Here is a 21,568-nt window from a genome sequence, read left to right on the forward strand (position 1 = left end):
AACTGCCAAGCCAGGAGATTGGCAGTGGGTGTTGTCATCCAAACTCTGCCAGTGCCAGAGAGGTCTCTCTGTGTAGGTCCCAGGCACGGTTTACTGGGGTGCTGCAAGGGCTGGTGCAGGGAGTACCAGGGGTCCATTTTCATTTTGGACCCCAGACCCTTCCTTTGATGATCAGTCTTTGTCATCGTTTTTTTGTCATTGATCAAAGACTCCTCCATTGTCAGCTTCCACCCAGCAGTTTCAACCGTGATTGTATAGCACCGTAGTACTCCAGAAGTAATCCATACTAATATTATAAAGAGAGAGCCCAAACCTTGGAGGCGGGTAATCTCAGTAACCACAGCACCAATCACAACACCCAATACAGCGTTGGAAAGGGCAGTTGCAGCAGAAGGATATAGGCTATGCAGACGGCCACCATATACATTTTTTTAATTTTATTTTTTTATTGTTTGTATTAACTTTTCAAGAAATAGTGGTGTTCATCACAATCATACAGTGCAAGACATACAATTGTACCGTAGGACACCATATACATTTAAAAGGTAAAAGAACCGTGCCAGCAAAGTTGTCCCTTGTGGGCGTGTCTGCGTTGTGCTGTGGGCGTGGGCTGGGGGCGTGACTAACGCTTGGGGCGTGTGGTACGGCCATCACATCGTGGGCTGTGGGCGTGACAAACACTGGGGGCGTGTGTCCGCCCTTCATGCCATGTGAGTCGTACATACAAGCGCCAATTACATTGCTGCGCAGCATCGAGGGGCACGCTGGCGGCGTGAGAAACGCTGGGGGCGTGTGTCCGGCCTTCATGCCATGTGAACGCAATTGCGCCGCATCAAGGGGCACGCTGGGGGCATGAGAAACGCTGGGGGCGTGTGCTTCCGCCCTTCATGCTATGTGGGTCGTACATTAATCAGAAGATCGTCTGCTGTGGCTGTGTGCTGGGGGCATGACAAACGCGTTCAGCTGGAGGCCTGGTAAGTAACATTACTGCAGCCTCTCCTGAGTGCTGTTACTGAACTCTCTCATTCAACGAAATTAGACGCGCCTGCTACCATCAACCAGGGCTTTAGCTGGGCTCAGTCGGCGGATCAGTACACTAATTACACGCGCCTGATAACATCAACCAGGGCTGCAGCTGGGCCTCAAGCGGGGGAACACGCAAATGAGCGTGTCTGCAGGGACAATGACTGCAGCCTCTCCTACTCGCTGTCACTGAACTCTCTCATTAAACGGATTTACCCGCGGCTGATAACTCTCTCATTCAACGACATTACACGCGCCTGCTAACATCAACCAGGGTTGTAGCCGGGCTCAGGCAGCGGATCACTACACCAATTACACTCACCTGCTAACATCAACCAGGGATGCAGCTGGCCCTTCTCCGTCCCTATTCTAATGAAACAAAAAATGTTGTCTACCGCGAGATTTTAAAATAAATTGCCCTTGCCAAATACACACATTACACGCATTCTATTTCATACCCGGACAACGTCGGGACGGGCTGCTAGTATTAATAATAATTCCTATTTGTAAAGCGCGAACATATCACCCCTCAAGGGTTTTGGGGCCGTCGGAAGATTAAGTGAGCTATTGCCCAGAGTCACATGAGGCTAAGTGGAGCCGATGTCGATGCTGGGGATCGAACCGTGAGCCCCGTGCTCTTGAGTCAGCCGCTCTGGCCGCTGCGCCACACCTCTTCTACCAGTGTAGATTTGCTCCAAGCAGTACCCTCTCAATGCTATTGGACTCCAGCAGTGTTAGTTTCCTGTCACCCTTACAGGACCTCAGCAGTGTCACCTTCCTCCAGGCGTTAGCCCCATTGGTTGCTGTATCTGCTATAGAGAGTTATGAAACCTATACACCTCACAGAAGTCGTGTTCAAAATCCAGTAAGTGTAAGATAGCCCGATTGATTCTTCTAACGTGGAGATCTTTATAATGATAACAATTACGAGGCATGTGATCTAATTCCATTACGATATCCCCATGGGTTGCAGTATCTGCTGCAGGAATCTGTGAAGTAAAATGCAACAATCGCAGTATGATGTTTTTGCCAATCAACTGTAGAGATGTGTAACACTTTAACAGGCAAGTCGCATTCATCCAACCCTAGTACAATAGTCCGACTGGTTGATGCATCAGCTGTAGAGATCTGTGTAATACCTACAACCCCCTAGACGCCACTAAACAACTGGATAACGGCGACCCGCCATGCAATTTTAACTACATTTTCAATGCCTTCCCGGCCTTTAACATTCGAAAACAAAGGCTTGGGTCCTGTAACTATCTGGTCTGGACCACTCTAACTAACTAAACAGACAAATGACCAGATAGATTGTTTTGCCAATTGTACACATCACCTAGCAGACAAATCCTAAGTGAGCACAATTTTCATTTAATCTTTTTTACTTTTTCAATGTATTCAATTCATAACATTTCATCATATCCGAAATACGACACAACTGTAACACTTTACATAAACATTCAAAATTTCGACAACATAATACACACAATAAATGATAAACATCTTTATCAAACATAGACACCATATAAACAAAGTAGAATGCCTCCAACTATTTATTTTAGGGAGTACCAGTCCTTATGTGATGTATACATAAACAAGCGGACAACAAATGGTTCAAGACAGGGCCTGCTTGTTTACTGTGCTGAAGACTATTGATGTAAAGGGTCAAGTTCACAGGGGGGATACATCCTATTAGTCATTCCCTGTAGAACCCATTATTATTCCTGCTTCAGCACAGGGTCAACGCATTTCGAACCCAAGGTCAATTGCGGATTCTCATCAGGACGTGGACTGTAAGTGGCCTTCAATGTCGTTTTTTGATCCCTTCCAACACTTGTGTGGACCCAGCGCACGTTAGCTGAATTCTCATGTAGGAATGGAGGGAGAGAGCCAGCTGAAGCCATGCTGCACAATGGAGGTAGTGCTTAGTTCTCATGACATAAGGGAAGCAGAGCCCTTGCACTCCTCATATGCAGAAGACCAAAGCCTAGACAGCTCAAGATGGGCCTAGAGTCCAAATGGGGATGCAACTGACATTAACAGCTTTTGCGAGGCAGAATTGAATACAATGCTAGCGACGGTGGAAGCATTGAATGATCAATCTAACAAAATGGACATACAAGGACAAACACATTGGCCGTTTACCTGTTGGGTATAGACGGGAAGCTGGAGAATTTAAATAACCTGATTCAAAGAGTTCAATCAAGGATGGGCGATGAATTCTCAATGTGTACGTGCAAGGAGGTAATTGATAAAGTGGTACAACTGCCAGGGCTTCGGTAGGAAATGCATGGAGAAGTAAGGAAAGTATTGTGTGCAAATATACGACGGCAGCACAAACAGGTGGTGCAATTGATGCAGATGATGCAAGGAAAGAGCTCCATGCTGAGGAGAAGTGCGTGGCAGAGCAGATGCTGACGCCAATTATCGCGATTACGCCATCCAGTGAGAAGAACCAACAAATCAGGTTAAACAGCCAAGAGGACTACATGACCCCCATTGAGAGGAGAACTCACGAACAAAGGCAAGAGCTAGTGACCATTGAGCTGTCACCACCAAATAATCCCGCACCACCCCATATGATAAAGTGGGAAAGAAAGCGAGCAAGAAAAGGCAGTCACTGAGCCTATCCAGTGAGATCCTGCACTGGGCAATCCCCTGTTGAATATGGTAACAAGACTGCTGACCTCACTGAAATGGAAGTCAGGAGATGTAGGAAATGAGCACCCAACAACTCTTCTGACCGGTTTTGGGTAAAGAATGATCCTAATCGCAGCACAAAAGATGGTACTGTAAGATAGAAGTAAGAGCTAGTACCCACTCCCACAAACAGGAGGTCGGCACAGAACAGTGACACCTCTGTCAGATCTGTAGGCTCAATGAATGAAACATGCAGCCTGGAATGGAAGGAGATTATCTCTCAGCAGGACGGTGCTCCTGAGCCTGGACCAGCCCAAGGGGAGAATGGGGCCAGATCACAAACCATGGAGGACATAAGAATAAACAGTGGTTTTAAATCGATCTTTAGCATATGTGGGGAACATACAGAACTGAGGATGGTGCATCCTGTGGTGACATCAAATACACATGGGGGCCTCACAAAATCAGGATACAAGCCCACCCGGAAATATTGCAGAGTATTAACTCTTCTGCTGCCTATACAGGATCAAAGGCAAGCATACTATTGATCCCTGAATAAAGATCCAGAGGATCCTACAATATCCTAAATTACTCAAACATATTAAAATTGATAAAGAGCTTGCCGGATCTGGTGGAATTCGAATTCCATGAAATTCCTGGCTCCCCGCAGAAAGCAAGTATCTGAACCCACGGTTGTTATGTTCAATTGCCTGCAAATCTAAGCCAAAGTCATGACCTGTATTGAGCTGCTAAAGAGCTGGAGCATAAAATAGTGGATTTTCAGGAGGGGTGCCAACCGCCCTGCTCCAGCTGTCAAACCAACTGACAAGGGATATTGGAAGCCATATGTCACCCCACATGAGCCAATACAAGGGTTGGAATCAACAGGTACCCTCAATTTTGAAAGGTGCAGTGGGTTGGCCCCTGTCTACCAGGGTCTTGGGCTGAAGATTCAATGAGCAGATTCGCAAACGGAGTAAGAATGGAGTCTAGACAAGTCTCCAAACAGGGTTATTCAGACAATTAGAGCTGGCTACCATCTGTTCTAACAGGGTGGGGCCATGAAGTTTGAAACAAGGATCCTCTGAGGCATCTCCCAAAATAAATATGAGAAGCTAAACATCTGTGCCTGTAATTTGGGAGGTCTTGCCACAAAAATCGAAGATGCTACAATGATGGAATACTTCAAGAATTTCTACATACTTGCAGTGCAGGAGACCTGGGTACAAACCAGAATTCTGTTAATTGGGTTCATTGAATTCAACAGATGGGCGCACAGAACTAGAACCCATTGAAAGGCAAAAGGAGGATTAGTGACCTATGTGAACTCAAAACTAACCTTTAAAGTGACGCCACTGGATATAGAAGAACCTTGGTTACTAACTCTACGACTGGAGGTATGTGACAAGCAGTCGACAACTTCACTGGTCCTAGTTAATATATATATTGACCCGAGAGAAAAATCAAAAATAGTGGAAAAGCTGATCAAGCTGCTCCTGGAGTGAAAAGGGGATAAACAGATAGCAAATCTGGTAATTACCAGAGATTTTAATCGGAACCTTTTTCAAGTCACATATGAGGCTGGCGACGATGTGTTACAGGTGTTCCCAGTGCAAAGTCATTCCACGCATAGACGGCATGAAAATCTTGGGGAAAGGCTCTTGAAGGCTTGCGAAGCAGCTGGTCTGGTAATACTCAATGGATGCCTCCAGGTGGACCATCCAACCCCTAGACAAGGCACTTATGTAGGATGATCTCCTAGCTTGACTATATGATGGTGAGCGTCAGACTCTATAGTAGTGTAGCCAACTTCAAAATTGAGTACCGATCTGAGCGTGGCCACCACCCACAAAACCTCGGCCTTAGTGCTGATATGTCCGGATCAGATTAGGTGCGGATAGTGCAGGCTGAAGCTCGCACTTAACCAGACAACATTGGAGGCTTAGCTATAGAGGCCATGGCAATCATGAAGGAAAAACCATCCAGCAAGGAAAATACGATAAAGGCCTGGGGGTTCCTCTCGGAGATCCTTGCAGCAAGATATCTGACCAACAATCTAGAGAAAGGTAAAAATATTATCCACAAGTGTTTTATCAACCAGCCAAAGCCAGTTCGCCTTATCAGGTCAAGGATCAACAAAGTGCTCTGTCAACTGCAGTGCTCACCACAGGATTTAGCATTACTAAATGGCCTACAAATAGAGCATAAGAGTCTAAAAAAGGCAGTATGGCTGCTAAAGATAGAAAGACCAGAAGCATTGTGGGCAAACCTACTTTACTCCCCCAAGCTGAACGACCACAGACGTTTCTGGAAACTAGTCAAGGAGCTTGATGAGGGCCACAAGGCAGCAAACTATCTATCTAAGAACACATTACAAGGGAATTACAGATGACCATTCTACCCCAGGTTTGACCCCACATGCAAAAGATCACAGCATAAGTCCACACCAGTTGGTGACCCTGGCAACTAATAGTAATGGTGTTACAGAGACTGCTAGGCCACTCAATGGAACCCCCAGATTTCTCAATGGAGGCCTTGAAAAAAAGAATCAAGAATTCGCACTCCAGCTGTGCACCCAACCCTAATGGCATACCAACTGCTCTCCTAAAGCAGAGTGTTACAACTTGGGCTGGTTTACGGATCTCGATGTTTCAGCAAATATTGCTGATGGAAAGTACTCCAGGAAGCTGGAGAGGCTCAGTGATCCACCCCATTTTCAAGGCTGGTGGGTGCGTCCCCTAGCAACTACAGGTTGATGTCACTGCTTGGTGTGGACCTTAAACACTTTTCAACACTACTTCTGCAAGATCTGCAGGAGTGGGCAACAGAGGTACAAAGGTGCCAATGAACCACACCAGGCTCACTAAAAAGCAAGGAACCACCACCAATCTGATGGCTGTGGGCCTCATAATGAAAAGAGCAGGCAACAGCAGGACACCCCTTTTCATGTGTTTTGTGGAATTCATAGCGGCCTTTGACCATGTCCCTCAAGGCCTGCTCTGGGAAAAACCATCATGCTGGGGAATTCCACAAAACCTTTTAAGGCCATCCAGCTGATATACACAAAAACGTAGGTAAAGATCAAGTTGGGGGACGGGCACCATTTATACCGAAATGTTAACACCTCCTTTGGATTGAAGCTGGGATGTATATTGGTGCCACTGTTGTTTAATCTGTTCATAGGGGATCTCTCAGCCTTCTTTTCAGAAGTGGTTTCTCATGCACCTAGCCTTGGGTCCAAACAGTTGAGATCATCCTTTATGCAGAGGATCTACTGCTGTTATGTGTGAGGGCCTACAGAGGCTGATCAACAAGCTCGCCGAGTACTCAGTAAATAATCAGTTGTAAATCAGCCTTAAGAAAAACTAAAGGTATAATGCTGAAACAACAAAGAGCAAAACATGGGAAATGTTGCCTAAATGGGTCCAATATTGACCAAGTTGCAACCTATACGTACTTTGGATTTAAACTGGACTCACAAAATTATTTTTGCTCACAAAAAAAGCCATTATTGCAAAAACAGAGGCTTTAAACTTCGCCTTCTCAAACCTGAAGAAAAGTTTGTTGGGGTACAATCTAAAGGCGCTGATAACAGTCATCAAATCAAAATTGATTCCAACTTCACCCTATGTAGACTAGATAATGCTGGGCGAAGATGCTGACCTGCTAGAGAACCTTGCAATATGAACATACAAATGTAAATGTAAATGTTAAATGTAGTAGTACTTGTATAGCGCACAAATCGACCCTTGAGGGTATCCCGGCGCTTATACGCATACTGCTGTGAAACCCTTCCTGGCTTTCCCTGTGAAGTGCCTACTCCTGGGCACCCCCAAGGTGAAGCCAGGCATCCTAGCATTGTTGGGGCCGTTGTGGAGATTAAGCAAGCTATTGCCCAGAGCCACAGAGTGGGACCCATGATTAGAATAGGCACCAAGGCGAGAATTATCAGGTCCGAGGAAATTGAGCCCAAGACCCACTGAGGCGGGAATTGAACCCTGGTCCCGAGCTAATGTGCATTCCAAATTCCAAGGGCAGCCTCTCTCACCAAGATTAGAATTTGCCCTGGTAAAACAATCATTAGCCAGGCAAGGGGCCTTCGTGAAGTGCCGCCATCGACTGCTGAGTACCCCGGAGGGTTCGCTGGTCAAACTCGTTTGGGCAGAGACAAATCTCACAAGGGTGAAAGGTCAATTCGCCAAATACCTGCAGAAAGTATACAGAATTGGTATCCAAGACTTATGGCAACTAAACACGAGTAGCAGTACCTTCGAAGTATGTGACCAAATGAATACAGCAGAAAAGCAGGTTGGAAGGTAAAGCTGTACTGACAAAACGATCACATGGGTGGTGACAGTGCTTAATTTGTAAAACAAATGTAGTGCCAGAGCCCTTCTCGGAAGGCCACTGCAATCAGCACCATCCATTGCCCCTGCTAGTGCTGCCAATGACATTACCAATATAACACCTAATCTTCACACTCCTACAAGTGTTACAATTCAGAATATTTCAGGCCACACAAAGCTATCATAATAACATGTGAGGCTGGTATTAATCATTTTCAATGTATATTGACTTAATAAACACTGTTATTGTGCTCCTTTCAAACTTAAACAGACATTGCCACCATGTGGTGGACTGTCACTGGTGCTGGCAGTTAAGTGCCGGTGCTGAGCGCCGGAAACCACTGCATCAAATTAAGCACTGGGTGGTTAGTAAGAAACTCATATGACTCAAGCAAGGAACAGCCCTATTTGGAGGCAGTTTTTTTCATTGACCATCAAGCGGGAATGGCTTAAGACGCGATTTGGACTCCTCCCCACCCTTGAGTTCATCCCCAAGTGGCAGAAGGAGCCCTACCAAAAGATGCAATATGCCACTTGTGTCGTCAGGCAAAAGAAACGTTTATACATGTCCACTGTGTGTACCCAAACATGCTAGTACACCGGAGGTCATTGCTGTGCAAGGAGATTTTAGCCTTATATGTTAGGACCTGCAGGGTGTCAGCCGTAGAGGCTTTAAATCCAAAGAATATTACGCTGAACATTCACCTGGTGCAATTTTTTGCAATTTTTAACAAACCGGTTGAAATGTTATCCTGAGAAAGTGGCCTACACAATACTTCCGAATGGCTAATTGCACAGTAACTGTCACCCTTGCATAGCTGTTTAAATTGAGCAATAGGTACTTAAGCCTCCTTGGCAGATAGGTGCGCGTTAACAAGTTTGTCCTTTTCACACAAATTGCGTTAATGTACTGTTAAGCCTTTATAACGCCTCCTTTGTACAGCATCAAGCCTCATGAATAATGTTGTCATGGATATAACCCTTGCAAAAAACACAGTTGATGGACAGAATGTAGAACAATGTCATACATTCACCCCAGTACAAGGATCTGGGCCTAAATCCATCGTTTTTTTGCACTCCACACCACCCTGGGTTAGACACTGGCTATATGCAAATCAGCTCTGACCCTGTGCCTCATGGGAACAGTCCAGTCCTTGATTCCGGTCTGGGAAAGACATGGCTTGGTAGTTCGGACTGGACTGTTCCCATGAGGCACAGGGTCAGAGCTGATTTGCATATAGCCAGTGTCTAACCCAGGGTGGTGTGGAGTGCAAAAAAACGATGGATTTAAGCCCAGATCCTTGTACTGGGGTGAATGTATGACATTGTTCTACATTCTATCCATCAACTGTGTTTTTTGCAATTTCACCCCGAGTGGGCTGGGGATGCTCAGACGTGAGTCCCAGGCTCTCCACACCACTGGAGTCAAGCTATCCAGGCTGATGAAGGCTGATAGCCAGAAACCGGTCCTTGGATGCTTGATTCCGGTCTGGGAAAGACATGGCTTGGTAGTTCGGACTGGACTGTTCCCATGAGGCACAGGGTCAGAGCTGATTTGCATATAGCCAGTGTCTAACCCAGGGTGGTGTGGAGTGCAAAAAAACGATGGATTTAGGCCCAGATCCTTGTACTGGGGTGAATGTATGACATTGTTCTACATTCTGTCCATCAACTGTGTTTTTTTATGGATATAACCCTAGCAGATGACGTAAGCTGCTGTTATGTCTCAAAATGTTTACACTGTCTTTGTCCCCCTGCACAGTAACCTGTGGATTTTTTCATTGTTCTACAGGTGGCGCGATCCTTGTTTTTTTTAAGGATCATATATTTGAGTTTTATAACGTACTCTTAGTGATCTCGCTGTGCTCATATGTACGAAATAGGAAGGCCAATGGTTTTACACTAGTTAAAATTCTCATATTTTTATCCCGTTGTATGCATGATTTTTAGACTTGGCCCGGTGCGCCTGTGATGAACACACCGGTGCTCAGATTGCCTGAAGTAGAGCTTTATTGTTTTATATGCACTGTGTTGGTGATCATGTTGCGGATGTTTTCATGTTTATGGTTTTTATTAACTAATAAACTAAAATTTGATTGATCGATTGGCCTACAGGCCACAAACTTCAGCCCCGATAACATAGGAGGGAGAAAGACAAATTCAAGTAAAAGTCTAAAGGTAGGTGTGCATCAAGAACGCATCTGGAGATTTAATATAGGCCTCAGCGACTAATTCGGCTTGAGGACCTGCCATGCTCACAATACTTGATCAAGCAGGGAGCATCTACTACTTTGTGAACTTGCGTTTCAACTCAACCCCATAGAACATTGTATCGCTTGACAAGTGACTGGAGATAAAGAATACAGCCCACATGAAAGACTTGAAATAAAACCATTGGCAGCACATTCTTGTATACCAAGGCACTGAAAAAGCCCCAGGCCTGTGCACCATCGAGGGGCGAAACACATGTTTGGCTGTTCATCTGCAACAAAGAACTAAGGCTGCCCTCAAAATGGAACAAGATGCAGCTGTAAGCATAACCCTTAAATGCTAGTATTGTCAATATATGTGATATGCGTTTCTTGTAGGTATAACCGGAAATACTACAGATAACTACTCGAATGAAGAAGCCTGTGCATAGCTACTTATAGGTGAATGCAATTCTGCCTTCAAACTCACTCACTGTGGCCCTCACCCACTTCCAAAGAGTGCAACAACTCGCCCACCACCACGATTCTGAACCTGAATATTACTAAGGGTATTTGTAGGGCTAGTAAACATGTAGGACCTCCATACGTAAAAGGTTGGAATCACTGCAGGGATGACTCTGCATAGCCTCTTTTTGAGTGACTGGCTAGTTAAGCTGTAGTCGCTGGGACCAGACCTGTCATAAGTTAACAACTACCCAACCTAACAATTTATCTGAGGTAGAGAGACCGAAGGATGAAATTAAAATAAGACGCATTGCTGTTTGTTTTGTGTACTATTTAAATGACTAAACTAGTGTTCATTAGAGAGCGCCGGGAGATTGAATCAATATGCATTTGTGGGATATTGAATCTCATTCATAATCATTTCTTTAAAAAAAATATTCCAGTAGCATGGGCCCGGGGGAGAGGCGCGCGCATTGTGGACCCCTGCCTCATGCGTCAGTGGGCCGCGCATCTTGGATCCATAACTCTTGCACTTCCCCATCTGCTCGTTGCGCAGTCACGCCTGTCCCTGGGGTCCTCTGTGGAAGCCATGTCTAACAGGCCTCCTCTCCGTGCAGGGAAAGCGCCCCAAAGGCAGTCAGCGGCGCATGAAAAACGGCTGAGGAGCGGCACGCAGGAAGGCTGCACACTGAGTTATGTGTCTGCTCCTCGCCAGCGAACGGCAGAGCATGGGCGCGCAGTCAGGGAGCCGTGACATAAATTAGGAGGGAGAACGGGGAGACATTACACAAGTGTTGAACACGTTTTGTTTACAAGTTAGATGCGCCCCTCCCCACTCCGCCCCTGTGCAGAGCTACGTTCCCTGCTTCGTCTTCCTGTTGTTATCTGTGGGAAACCAAGCGTTTTGTAGTTCTCCACGCGCACACACTTTTTCCCCCCCTACTAGTTGGTTCTCAACTCTAAAAGTGCACTGCAGCCTGATCAAACACCTATAATCTATTAGCTCAAGGGCGGAAAACATGGCGGCCGCTGACTAGTGCAGTCCGCGCGTCTCTCTTACCCGCATCCACCCCGTACGCTCTGTGCCGGTAATCAGCAGGAACGACGGATGGAAATGATCTGAGTTCCCCAGGACACTCGGACTGCTGGTGTGCAGGGACTTCATGGTTCTGGAGCTAGCGTCTCCATAATCCCGATTTCGGCGGCTGAAAGGACGCAGAGAAGCCGATGTGTGTGGAGCCCGTTGTGGCCTCGAGGCTCCGCCCCCCTGCCTTTCTTCCTAGGTGGAAGTTAGCAGCCGTGGAGCTGCGGCGAGGCCGCAGGGCGGTTGCTCGCAGGCTCCTTGGAGGGCGGACGAGCACAGAAGGAGCAGAGGGAAAAAAGGTTCTGGACCCCCATTTGACTTTCAAAGGTGGGCAAGCTTTAACTGTGTGGTGTGAAGGGGAAGGAGCCCCAGCGGTCATTCCTGTGGTAGCCGTGGAAGGTGGAAGGTAGAGAAAGGAAAAGGAAAAGGGGAAGGCGGAGGTGCAGGGGAAGGGCGCGACCCCCAAATTGACTCAAGTCACTCCGAGAAGGGTGGCATCAAAGGGCAAGGGCAAAGGGCGGGGAAAGGGCACGAAAGGTGACGCCCAACCCAGGAGCTCTAGTTGAGAACAGGGGAAACAGGGGAAAAGCGAGTCAGCCCAGGAGTCAAATCTAGAGGATGGTACCGAGATTGAGACCGAGCCTGGTCCAGTGGCGGATGATTTAGGCGGTGAAGCCTGGTCCAAAGTGTCTAATAAAAAGAAAAGGGGTAAAGGCAAGCCTCTACAAGGCAGGGCAGCTCGTATTACCTCGTCCCTTCGCTCTTAATTTAAAGTGCTGCCGCAAGTTTTGAAAATTATCCCGGCTTCCCCTGGGGGTCTGGTGGACGCAAATAGGGTGAATACAGTGCCTATAGCTCATCCAGTACATTTGGATTCTCTCTTTCCCCCTTCCATGTCCTCCCCTGTACTTTCCCCCCCTCTTGCAAGTGTGCCTAACTCTGCCCAGGATATGGAGGTTACCAGCCTCACGGTTACAGCAGACAACGGTGGGCCTAAGGTCAGAAAGGGGGTGCCAGGAGAACCCGGGGATGAGCAAGGGGCCAGTGGTTCACTTGAAGCTCTCTTAACAGCTATGAGGGAAGAAATAAGGAGTGATTTTGCGGTTTTAAAAGCATATCGGAACATTATCAGATCTGCGTGTGAAACCCTTGAGAAGAAGGTAGATGGACTGTTCGAGAGAACGGAGGAGTTGGAGGGATCGGTGGGGGAGTTAAAAGTAAATTTGGAGGTAGCGGAAACCAAGATTCAAACTTTACGCAAGGAAGGGGATGTTTTGAAAGAGAAGGTTGAATCTTTGGAGAATTTTTCAAGGAGGAACAATCTTCGGCTTCTGAAAGTCCCGGAAGGAAAAGAGGGTGGAGACATCAGAAACTTTGTGGCCACGCTATTGAAGGATTCCCTAAACTTAGACGAGGCAACCGAGCTATTGGTTAACGACATTCAGAGGGTACAAAGAGACCCCTTTCGCCTCAACCCAGGCAGAACCAAACCAAGGAAGATACTTGTGAACTTTCTCACGTATACTTTGAAAGAAAATGTTTTGAATTTGGCATTGAAGTTTAAATTACTGAAGGCTCCAGTCTTTTCTTTTGAAGTCAGATCAGATCTTTCTAAATCTACCCTAGATCGTCAATGGGAGCTGGGGCAGAGAATGGATAAGTTTAGGGAGGCAGGGGCCACAGTCCAGATGAGGTTCCCTGCTTTTTTGAGGGTAATGTACAACAATAAAATGCACAATATCCGTTCACCCCACGAGGCAGATGAGTTACTTGGGAAGTTGGAAGTTGGTTAGATACATCGACCCCCGTTCAGGATAGTATCTAGCAACTCCTCTTCTGTTTCTGTGAACAACAATGTAATTTATTAAATCTAAAGAGAACCTAAAGACCTAAAGAGAAAGAATAGAATAGAATTAAAAAACTTGAAAAAGGTGGAAATATATATATATATATATATATATATATATATATATATATATATATATATATATATATATATATATATATATATATATATATATATATATATATATATATATATAAATAACTAATAGCACTGGAGTTTCTAGGTTATGGCACGTTCACTTCTGGGGGTTATTTATGGCAAGTTTGCTACTGTTGATTGAGTTGGTTAATTGGCACTCAGGGAAACACTACATAAAGAGGGGTGGGATGGAAGGGGTAGAGGGAAGACGCAAAGATGGCCGTTCATCGGGCCATTGAGAGTAAGGGAGGTTCCAGGGGGAGGGGGTACAGGGGAGAGGGGGGTGGGTAAAAATGATAAAATTCCTCAGGAGTCTGTCCTCGTAACTTAGCGATGGGTTGCTTTAGTCCGTACTACCAGAAAGACCTTGGGCAGCGGGTGCCTTTTGAAATTTGGGTTTCCAAGGTAGGAGACTGGGGGGGGGGGGGTCGAGAAGAGGAAACCAGGATGACCTCCTTAATGTTTTTATCCTGGAATGTCAATGGCCTGCGTGTACGGAGTAGAAGGAATAGGATATTACAATATCTGAGAGACTCTCCCGCGCAGGTCATCGTCATGCAGGAGTCTCATCTACTTAAACCAGAGGTTCATGACATACTAAAGAATCAGAGGTGGGTCGACAAGGTCATCTGTACTGACCAAAATGCAAATATAAGACGGATTCTGATGATTTTCAAAAGACAAGCTAATGCTCAAATTCTTGACTACAAAGAGGATCATAGTGGGAGATGGCTCATAGTAAAAACCCTAGTAGAGGGGAAGACATATATCATAGTGGGATACTATGGACCCAACCAAGATGATCCATCTTATCTAAAAGCAATTCATAACCATCTCATTGATTCCCAGGACCCCATTATATGGGTTGGGGACTTTAATATAGTCCTTAATCCCAAATTGGATAAGTCGCCTAAATCAAGAGCCCATACGCTATCTAAATCAAGGCAAGCCCTGGTGACTATAATGGCGTTGCTGGGGCTCGCGGATGTTTGGAGGGAAAGGTCTGGAAATAGGCTGGGGGTCTCCTATCAAAACCTTAAATATGAGCATAAGTCAAGGATTGACTATGCTTTTTTTAGTTATTCCTTGAAGGACTCGTTGAGGGAGCTGGATTATCTTCCCCCACACCTGTCTGACCATTCAGCTATCATGTTTAGTTTAAAAAAAGATGAACAGATAGTAATTCCCTCTTGGTCTTTTGACCGCACGATTTTACTAGAGGAGGAAGAGAAAGGGTTCCTGTTAGAGCAGGTGAAGTCCTTTTTGGAGGTAAATGAGGGATCCGCATCCATAGCATTAGTATGGGACACCCTGAAAGCGTACTTGAGGGGGTGTATAACAAATAGAGCCACTCACAGACGGAGGGTGTACAGGGAGTCGATCAAGAATCTTGAGCAAGAGCTCCTCCTCTTAGAGCAAAAGTCTGGCCCTGCCATAGCCTCAGCAGAAGATTTAGGAAAGCAGGTTGAGCTGAGAAATCAGCTGGAGAAAATACAGGAAAGGGTGGCCAAAAGATGGCAAGCGAGTAAGATCTCGAACTTCGAATTTGGGGAAGCTGCAGGGAAGATCTTGGCCTGGAAAATAAAATCTGATCAGGCTAAGAAACATATCAGAGAAATCAAACTAAAAAGAGATACGGCTTTTAGAACCTCAAACAAGGAGATAGGGGAGGCTTTCCACGAATTTTTTCAAACTATTTATAAGGAGGAAATCAGCAATGACCCAGGTTCCCTTATCTACTCTATCAACAGTATAGAGGGGGCATTTGGAGAAAGAAATATCAGAAGAGGAGGTGGGGGAGGCAATTGGTCATATAAAGCAAGGTAAAGCGGCGGGCCCGGATGGCCTTCCTGGAGAACTGTATCGGGTCCTACGCTCAGTCATAATTCCAGCAATGACGGCCCTCTTTAATAGCATCTTATTGAGAGGAGAGTTTCCCCCCCGAGTCATCGAGTGACGCAATGATCGTTCTGATCCCCAAGCCTGGTAAAGATCCGACGGAATGCGGCTCTTATCGTCCGATTTCGCTCCTAAATAACGACTATAAGATCTTTACGTCTATCATAGCATCTAGACCGGGCGGCGAATTCGGTTGGATAATTCACCGGGATCAGAAAGGGTTTATAAAAGGACGCCAGTTGGCAGACCACACCCATGACTTGGTGGGAGCAATAGACATTGCCACCACCTTCGAGCTCCCACTGGCTACATTCACCCTGGACGCCACCAAGGCCTTTGATAGGGTCATTTGGCCCTATCTGGCTGCGGTAATGAAGAAATTTGGGTTGGGAGAGCTCTTTTGTCGAGTGGTCAATCTCCTTTACAGGAACCCAGGGGCCAAACTGTTGGTAAATGGGACCTTGACTGACCCCTTTACAATTACCAGAGGTACCAGGCAGGGCTGCCCGCTCTCCCCCTCTTGTTTAATATGTATATAGAGGTGTTTGCACAAATTCTTAGAGAAGATCAAGATATTCCCTCATTTGTTTTTAGGGGGTGGGAGAAACGGGTGGCCCTTTTTGCAGACGACATTCTTATTTATACGTCGGACCCGGATAGATCATTCCCTATAGTAGTTAAGAGGGCGGAGGAATTCGGGTTGATTTCGGGTTACGAAATCAATGCCGCTAAAACGGAAATCATGTTGTGGAATATCCCTAATTCTCACTTAACTACGACCTCTTCTATGAGATACTTGGGAATACGGATTACCCAAGACATCGGGAATATTGTCCAAACTAACTTAGAGCGAGTTTCTAAGGAGTGTCGGAAGCTTTTAAGATCCTGGGCCTTTCTTCCACTGTCTTTACTTGGAAGAACTAATCTGGTTAAGATGTCTATTTTGCCAAAGTATACGTTTATTTTTAGTACCATCCCCTTAACATTTGACCCTAAAAGGCTGGATAAATTCCAGCAGGAGATTAATTATTTTGTCTGGAATTACAAGATATCTAGGTTGGCCTGGAAGAAGCTGAGGGGGAGGAGGGAGAAGGGAGGGCTTGCGCTGCCAGATTTGTTGTTCTATGCATGGGCATTTCAGTTGACATACTCCAGGATGCTACTGAAAACATCTTCGGGTTCATCTATGGGAGTAATGTACAAGGCCATGTTACTAGGGGCAGAACTCACTCCTGATGGATTTCTATTTAAATATGGGGACCAGAAATTCTTTAACCCCTTCCACGCTCATGACGAGCTGGGCTCGTCATGCAGTAGCCTCCTGCTACGCTGATGACGAGCCCAGCTCGTCATGAATAATGGGGTTCATGGAGTTCCAGCACAGGAGAAAAATCCCCCTAGCATTCAAGGTGTTAAAAAAGTTAGATTAAAGACTTTATAGTCAGCTGCAATCTCTTGGATGCAGATAAGGAAGAAGATAAGGCTTTCATATTTTTATAACTTCGCCCCATTGTGGGACTCCCCGGGGCAGCCACTATGCTTGCAGGATAGTCTTGCAACCCCCTTAAAAGAGGCAGGGATCTCTAGATGGGGGGAGATATTGGTTGAAGGGAAGCTACTAGAGTGGGAAGGGTTACGAAATAGATTCAAATAGATTCAAATTTATTCAGCTGGATAGTTGGGGCCGAGCCATATCTAGGAAGGGAGTCCGGATGGGGATGCCCAGTAATCAGTCAGTCAGTCAGTCAGTCAGTCAGTCAAAGTACTTTATTTTGGTAACATACCATAAAAAGGCCATACATACACAGTAAACAAGTCACAATAACAAAGGATAAAACAAGTAAAACCTTGTGTTAAAAATCTCATACAAACAGTTCCTGCAATTATTAAAAACATCGGATAAATACACCAAAATGTCAATATATAAAATATATAAAAATATATAAAAAATGTGGCACCTCCTAAAAAGTGGCCCTTAGTGCGAGAAATGAGCTTCCTGCTTTAGTGTTGCACATCTCATGTACCACATAGATTGGATAAATCTTGCTGTGGCAAACACTATCAGGGGGTAGTGTCGTATTTAAGAATCCTGAAGACCTCCCTGTAATCCCCATAGCCCCTAGCCCTACATAGCTGCAAAATCCATTTCTCCCTTGCCCTAGCGTAAGTGGGGCAGAAGAGCAGAACGTGCAGATCTGTCTCACTACCGCTCGAACACCCCGGGCAGGTACTTGCCGTTGAGGAGGCGTTCCGCCATTTGTGCGTTACCGCCCTCAATCGCAATGCACTGTGTCTGAACTGGATGTAAAGTTTCTTAGCCAAGGAGGGCTGGATATCATCCAAAAAGACTTCAAAGCAGGGATAAGCCTTGATGTTCAAGAAAGTATCCATTAGCCTACCCGTCGAAGGATTACTTGTTGTGAACTCCATGCGGTACCTCCTTAGAGCTACATTCAGTCGTTTTTTAGAAAGCAAAGGACAGGAGTCTTGGGGAGACGACCACATGTCTCCTTCCTCTACCTAGAGCATGGCAGAGGTGCTTGATGTAATTCAACTAGGGTATTTTCCCCAAGGTCCCCCTCTGCAGAATGTCTCTTAGGTCCTCCCTATAGCTCGAAAGCTCAGGAGTCGCCCAAAGACGCCTCCAGTACGCGAGATGGCGATTTGCTACGATCTCCTGGATTGATACCAGACCCAGGTCCAACTACAGCGGGATCAAAGGCGAGTTCATAGGCAGACGGAGCAAACGCCTAATAAAACTATTTTCCGTGAGTGTCAAAGGGGCAGCTGATGTATGGCCCCATAGCTCTACGCCATAGAGTGCGCCCTGTAATGCCCAGTAATCTAGAACATCAGTTGGCAGAAAGGTTAGAAGGTGGTAAAGAGGTGGCTACTTGGTACTGGAATATAGTTGAGGACGTAGAAGGCAAATTTACTCTGCCAGATGAGCTTTGGGGAGAGGAAATAGAAATGCAATGTGAGGACTTATGGATAAGATCCTTCACTTTATTGTATAAGTCAGTCAAACCAGCCTGGCTGAGACGCAATCACTTGTTCACAGTCCATCGTGCCTACCTTTCCCCTCTCAGGCTCTCAAAATTCCAGCCAGTAAAGAAGTGCAATAAATACAACCTTTTGGAAGCATTGGACATACATATGTTTAAAGACTGTCCCGCTATTACACTTTTTTGGGAGGAAGTAAAAACCTTGTTGGAATCTATGCTGAATATAACATTGACCATCTCCCTCCAACTAATAATTTTTGGGCTAAAGGGAAAGGGTAACTGGCCAAGCCAAAACGTTCCTCTTTTATGCAGTCCTGCTGGCAAGACGTCAAATATGCTAATTTTCCGTAGAGGCCACTGCCCCAACACACGCAGGTTGGCTAACATCATTATATGAAACTTCGAAGGTTGACCTTGCTAGAACGTGTAGTAAAAGAAATCTTTCTTTATGGGACCTTTTGGTCAATTGGAGATAACAGTTCCGTCTTTTTTTGTTCCCCCCGGGTCCTATGATTATGCCTACTATACTCCATGGACCTTGGGTCGGTGGCTCCCTCGGAAAAGAATTTGGGTCCCTCAGGTTGAAATACCTTGTTGGAGTAAGAATGGGTTCGCTCCTTCTCCCCCCTCTCTTCCAGCTTTATAGGTTGTCTGCCGCTGTTAATATTTTCGTGTCTGAGTAAGTGAGGACTTTGGAGTACGGTTTGCCTCACAGGGTACGACACGCATGGTGGTTGGCAACTAGTTATGGATGGAGGATATGGCAAATGAGGACAAAAAACATAAATCTATTAGCTCAAGGGAATGATTGTCGTATAGCACATGATATGGGCACTGTCAGTTGGGAAGATTTCAACAGCTTGCTTCTCAGTAGCCAAACAGCTCTCAAGTAAGCCGAAATCCCGAACACCACACGAGGACTGGTATCATATTTGCAAATATCTAGAGCCACTTTGCATTCTCTTTTTCCTACAGCAAGTTCGAGTTCACAGCTGCCATGTTGCAAGGCCGCACTGACCCTGGTTGTGCCTGGCGAGCCTAGTTAAGGGTGCGACATGGTGCAAACAGGGACTGTGCACATTATGAGAAATACGGCCCCAGCTAACCTATGTCATGTACACAGGATTTTAAGCATTTAACATATTCAGACCTGGCTCCAAATGCCTCCCTTCTCTCTGGAATTAAACCCTGGATCACAAGAAATCTAACAAACTATTGCTTTACAAAATTCCTTTAAACGCACTCAGCTATTACCAGGCAGTAGAAAAGCCATCTTCTTGCAGGCACTGTCTGAAACTGTAAAGGGACTACTGGACTAGTGCACAGTCATAGTCATGCACAAACATCAGATTCGGGCCTAAATGTGAAGATTTTTGGGAATTCCATTTTGTGCTGAAACATGAGTTTCCACTCAAATCGGAATTACATTCTTCCAGAAAAAGTGACCTTTTGGATTTTTCCTTGTGCACATTTCACCAGAAAAAACAAATGGTAATATGCCCCAGGGGAAAAGGGCCTCAGAAAAAACTACAGGTTGCCATGCGTATGGATAGATTCTAGTGGTTATTTCGTGTTTGTGTACACACAACCTGGAAGACTGCAGTGAATCCACATTTGGGAATTATTAAACTTATCTACGAGAGCAGAATTATCAGTGTGGATGGCTAGTTCTATGGAAAATCCTCTCAATGATCAAGCCTCTATCAATTCCCACATAACCGACGTAATGAACCAGCTCCTCCTCTGGCCATTTAGCATAACCAAGCTTATGTGACGATGATGTCAGAGAGCCTTATTGTGACCTCTACCAAGCATAGCTTAGGGGCAAAGTACATGAGCTCAGCTAGCCATATGCTGTTTGAGCCTGCAGGCTGAGCACTGACCTCGTAGCTAACCACTTAAGATTTTATGCTGTTTGAACCTGCAGGCTGAGCACTGACCTCGGAGCTAACCACTTAAGATTTTATGCTGTTTGAGCCTGCAGGCTGAACACTGACCTCGGAGCTAACCACTTAAGATTTTATGCTGTTTGAACCTGCAGGCTGAGCACTGACCTCGGAGCTAACCACTTAAGATTTTATGCTGTTTGAACCTGCAGGCTGAGCACTGACCTCGGAGCTAACCACTTAAGATTTTATGCTGTTTGAACCTGCAGGCTGAACACTGTCCTCGGAGCTAACCACTTAAGATTTTATGCTGTTTGAACCTGCAGGCTGAACACTGACCTCGGAGCTAACCACTTAAGATTTTATGCTGTTTGAACCTGCAGGCTGAGCACTGACCTCGGAGCTAACCACTTAAGATTTTATGCTGTTTGAACCTGCAGGCTGAACACTGACCTCGGAGCTAACCACTTAAGATTTTATGCTGTTTGAACCTGCAGGCTGAGCACTGACCTCGGAGCTAACCACTTAAGATTTTATGCTGTTTGAACCTGCAGGCTGAACACTGTCCTCGGAGCTAACCACTTAAGATTTTATGCTGTTTGAACCTGCAGGCTGAGCACTGACCTCGGAGCTAACCACTTAAGATTTTATGCTGTTTGAACCTGCAGGCTGAACACTGTCCTCGGAGCTAACCACTTAAGATTTTATGCTGTTTGAACCTGCAGGTTGAACACTGACATTTGCATTTGGAAGTCATTTTACGAGCAGGAGATTACTGCATAATGGCGAGTGAGAATATCTCGACAATACAGAGAAGAAGAGAAAAGCTGGAGAAGTTAGATGGAAGACTGGAGGTCTTGCAAATGAGAATCATCTATCTGACGGGCCTTATTAAAGATGAGGAGGAACACGTATCTTCTGTCAGGAAAGAATGTACATTGGCGGAAGCCGGAATCCTGGCACTACAGGACCAGCTGAATTCATTAACAGCTGAACAAAAAAAATTACAAAATGCTAAACATGGAGTAAAGAAGAAGATGAAGGCTG

Source organism: Lissotriton helveticus, chromosome 1_1 (assembly GCF_964261635.1).
Source record: "Lissotriton helveticus chromosome 1_1, aLisHel1.1, whole genome shotgun sequence".
Taxonomy (NCBI): Eukaryota; Metazoa; Chordata; class Amphibia; order Caudata; family Salamandridae; genus Lissotriton; species Lissotriton helveticus.